This window comes from Microtus oregoni, unplaced genomic scaffold (assembly GCF_018167655.1).
Source record: "Microtus oregoni isolate MIOR12 unplaced genomic scaffold, Mior012 000059F_ref0000304, whole genome shotgun sequence".
Classification (NCBI taxonomy): domain Eukaryota; kingdom Metazoa; phylum Chordata; class Mammalia; order Rodentia; family Cricetidae; genus Microtus; species Microtus oregoni.
The window spans coordinates 7,140,580-7,145,792 of NW_024543835.1; positions in this window are offsets into that span (position 1 = coordinate 7,140,580).

Here is a 5,213-nt window from a genome sequence, read left to right on the forward strand (position 1 = left end):
CACTTTTTATTATGAGTACATTTTAGATTATTTTGCTAAATGTTTTGGGACATCAACCATTTATGTGCATTATTTTATTCATTGAATATGGAAATTTCCAGGAATTTATGAAGATGACTCTAGCTATGACTCCTAACAATGGAGGATATGAATCCTAAAAGTTTGGTAATATTATGTAACCAGATAAGACTCTCTCAGTGGAGAGACTGGTATACCAACCTAGCCACATAAACTTCAACCTACAATCTGTACTATGTACGAGATTTGTTGGAGTAGAGGTACCACAAACATTGTAGGAAAAGTCAGTTAATGACTTGTCCAAATTGAGATGCCACAAGAAGGTTCCCAAGCCTAACACTGCATGTAGGGTAAGGACAGAGAACCCAGAGACCTACGATAGATCCAACACAACTGGAAAAAAAATGTCAAGGTAATGATGCTTAATGATATTCTGCAATACTCAGATTTTGCACAATTGTCATCATAGAGGTCTCATTCGAGTACTAATGGTACTAATGGTAACAGGTGCAGAGACACACAGCCCAACATTAGGCTCAGCTCAGAGAATCCTGCAGAGGAGGACAAGAAAAACTCTTATGAGCCAGAGAGGTCAAGAGAACCACACACACACACACACACACACACACACACACACACACAAAAAAAAAAAAACCCACAGAATCAACTAACCTGGGCTTGTATGGGCTCACAGAGATGGAACTGAGAACTAAGAAGCTTGCAGAGGAGTGAACTAGAACTTCTGCATATATGTTACAGGTGTGTAGCTTGGTCCTCTTGTGGGACTCTCAACAGAAGGAGCATGAGTTTTCTCTAACTCCTTTGTCAGCTTTTGGAACCCATATTCTCATATGAGGCTGCCTAGTGCAGCCTTCAACTTGGTATATTTTGTTTGGTTAATACTCATTGGAGGCCTGACCTCCACTGAATAGAAACTGGGAAGTGGATGGAGGTGGGGACTGGAAGGAGAGGAAGAAGAGTAAACAGTGATAAGTTGGGTTGCAAAAAATGAAAGAAAGCAAACAATGTCAATGTGCCAGCTATGAGAAATAGTTGGATTTCATGATTCATGATTTTGTGTAATTTTACGTCAATCATAATCTATAGGTTTCTCAAACAAATAGATGCAATTCTATTACTGAGAGAAATGCTGTGTTGAACGTAATAAAATCAAAATCACATAAAAAAAGAGAAGATATTCTGAGCTTAGTTATAGTTAGAGCTTATAGTTAGTTCTATCTTGGAAATGCCATAAAACATTAATTAATTTTAGATCAATTAAAAGACTTGTAAAAGATGCTATTTTTCACGAGTTATGATATTTTTATCTTGGCTCAATTTCTCTTTCTATTTTTCTTTTACCACCAGATAGATATGAAACATCATGTGCATGTTTAAAATAGACAAGATAAGATAATTTTTTCTAATTAAGTGTTGAATAATATTTTTGTGTTGACTGTTGTTATGGTAATGCAGTCAACTTAACTAAGGGTATTAGGGTGACTAGCCCTAAGGGCATAGTCTGCTCCAGGTACTTGACTGGATAAGAACTAAGGACAAGGGTCACAATATTTCTTGGACATCAAAGGCTTTGTGATGCCAGCTTGGTGACCTGATCTGGTGTATTTCCCATCCTTCTCTAGTGGAGGAAAAGGCAGCTGCCCCACTTCATTCTATATTCAAGAGTGTGTTATTTCTATTTCTTTTCTTAATCAAAAGAATTCTGTGGATTGTCACATTAGACTGTAGATTTAATTCACACTATTTTACATTTAATAATACCCTGCCCCCAAACTTGCATATCCCCCCAGCAACCTCAGTGGAACTCTGAAATACAGCCTGCTATTACACAAAGAGGATTGATAGATGAGTGAAAAAACACCCAGCAGGACACCCCACTCTCTAGGACCTCCATACAGGGGCAAAACCTCAAGCCCCTCCCAACCTTCCTCAGGTTCTATAGCCAGCCAGCAGGTAAGTTTCCTGCAGGCAGGCTGCTCCAAATCCCGATACACAGACAGTGCATAGCAGACCAAGACAGAGGCAGCTACCTCAAAGATTGGACATAGATGGTAAGACACCGCTGGCATCGATTGTAGGAAAAGATGGATAGGAACCAATGCAAGAATTCATTCAACAGCTTAAAAGCAAAACAGTAATACCAGAACCCAGTGGTAATACAAGACTTGATCATCCTAACCCAGAAGAAGCAGAAGAAAATAAATTAAACATAACTTTATGAAGATGATGGAGACCTTTAAAGAGGAAATAAAAAAACTCCCACAAAAATGAAGGAAAAGACAAACCAAAAATTGGAAGAAAAATAAATCTCTCAAAGAAATTCCTCCCCCCCCCAAAAAAAAACAAACAAACAGGTGAAGCAAACAGTTCAAGAATTGAAGTGTGAAATAGAGGCAATTAAAAAAATAAACACAAACAAAGGGAATTCTGGATATGGTTATGGAAAATCTGGGAAAATGAATGGGAACTATAAAGGCAAGCATAACCAAAAGAATACAAGAGATGGAAAAGAGAAATTCAGGGGTTGAAGATACTATAGATGAAATAGATTCATTGGTCAAAGAAAACATTAAATCTAACAAATTCTTAACACAAAACAACCAGGAAATTTGGGACACCATGAAAAGACCAAACCTAAGAATAATAGGGATAATAAAAGGAGAAGAACTCTAACTCTAAGGAATAGAAAATATATTCAACAGAATCATAGAAGAAAACATTCCCAACCTAAAGAAGGATATCCCTATGAAGGTTCAAGAAGCTTACAGAACACCAAATAGACTGGATAAAAAAGAAAATCACCTCACCATGTAATAATCAAAATACAAAATATACAGAATAAAGAAAGACTATTAAAAGCTACAAAGGAAAAAGGTCAATTAATATATAAAGGCAAACCTATCAGAATTACACCTAAATTCTCAATGGAAACCATGAAAGCCAGAAGGTCCTGGACAGATGTGCTGCAGACACTAAGGGACCACAGAAGCAAACCCAGACTACTATACCCAGCAAAGCGCTCACTTACCATTGATGGTAAAAACAAGATATTCAATGAAAAAAAAAAAAAAGATTTAAACAATACCTATCCACAAATCCAGTCCTACAGAAACTACTGGAAGGATAACCATAAACCAAGGAAGTTAACTATACCCACAGAAACAAAGGAAACAGATAAACTCACACCAACAAAATGCAAAGAAGGGAAACATACACACTACCATAGAAAAATATCAGGAATTGACAATCACTGGGCACAATTCACCTATAAAAAGCCACAGGCTAAGAGAATGGATACAAAAGCTGAAGCCATCCTTCTGCTGTATACAAGAAACACACTTCAACCTCAAAGTCAGATATTATCTCATAGTAAAGGGTTGGGAAAAGACTTTCCAATCAAATGGACCAACAAAAGAAGTGGGTGTAGCTATCATAATATCTAACAAAATAGACTTGAAACTAAAATAAATCCAAAAAGATAAAGAAGGACACTTTACACTCACCACAGGAAAAATCCATCAAGATGAAGTCTCAATCCTGAACATCTATGCACCAAATATGATAGTGCTCACATGCTTAAAAGAAACATTATTAAAGCTTAAATCACACATCAAACCCCACACACTAACAGTAGGAGATTTCAATGCCTTAATCTTCCCAATAGACAGGTCAACCAGTGATGGAGGAAGGTCATTGGCCAATAAAGAAACTGCTTGGCCCTGTGGGTGGAGTAAACAGAACAAAATGCTGGGAGGAAGAGGAAGTGAGGTCAGAGTCTCGACAGCTCTGCTCTCCAGAGCAGACGCCCCAGCAGAGACGCCATGCCCTGCTCCCTGGCAGAAACATGTGATGAAGCTAGGACCCAGGATGGACTAGGCTAGAATCTCCCCGGTAAGCGCACCTTGAGGTGCTACACACAGATGATTAGGAATGGGCTAAATTAATATGTGAGAATTAGCCTAGAAGAGAATGGGCCAAGCAGTGATTAAGAGAATACAGTTTGTGTGGTGTTATTTCGGAGCATAAGCTAGCCATGTGGGCGGCCGGGTGTGGGGGACGCAGCCCTGCTGCCCCATATTACTACATTTGGCGCCCAGACGTGTGAACAACTAAACCCACTTAAAAAACCTGAGAAGGCTTAAAAATAAGGGAAAGAGAGTTTAACACAGATTTTTGCTGTTTGTTGGTGGCGTGCTGTAGAGAGATTTCCTGATTCAGCAACAGTAGCAGAAAAAAGGCTGTGTCATTTTAAAGCGCGACTTCCTGGGGCTGTGCCGCCATTGTGATCTCTATCTGGCTCCTGCAGGAGACAGAGCTTTTGAATACAGCATTTGGAGTAAAGTGCTATGATTTGTTTGATGGCAACTAGACTCGCTGTGTTCTCGGGTCTGCTCTGCTTGCTAGAGGCAAGCGGGTGCCTCATCTAAGAGAGGCTTCCTGACTCAGCTTTAGCTGAAAAAGCCTGCAGCTCATTAAGAGGTCCTGCCACAAAACACTTAAACGGTTAAAGCTGAACGCATGCTTTTCGGTTTTCAGCCGTAGCAGGAAAAAAGCTGTGCCGTTTAAAAATGCCAGCTTTCTGGGCTGTCCTGCCAGGGCAAACTCTGACTATTTGAGGCAGGAGGGCCGGCTACCAAGAGAGGACTTGAGTGTTGTCTGTTGTAGCTCGCTGGCTGGCAGGGACCTTGACATGCCATACAGTTGTTGCAGTAAACATGGCTACAGCCTGTATATCCACCATGAGGCTGGAAAGCTAAGGAATGGACTGGATCTAGCTGGCAAAGCCACGCCTTTAATCCTACTGATATTGCTTGGTAAATTAAAGACTCATGTGGTCAGAAAAAGAGAGATGTACAGTAAAGAGCGATTCAAAGACAAAGAAAATTTTTAAATGGTTTACAGTGTGTTAAAAATATATGCAGACTAAAAGTTGAAGTTCTTAAAGTAAAAAACATAAAAAAAGGAAGAGAGTTGTTGTGTGTGGTAGCACACGCCTTTAATCCCAGTGCCTAGTAGGCAGAGGCAAACAGATCTCTGTGAGTTCAAGGTGTAGTAGTTTACACCTTTAATCCCAATGCCTGGGAGGCAGAGACAGGCGGATCTCTGAGAGTTCAAAGACAGCCTGGTCTACAGAGTTACTTCAGGTCAAAGATACAGAGAACCTGTCTCAAAAA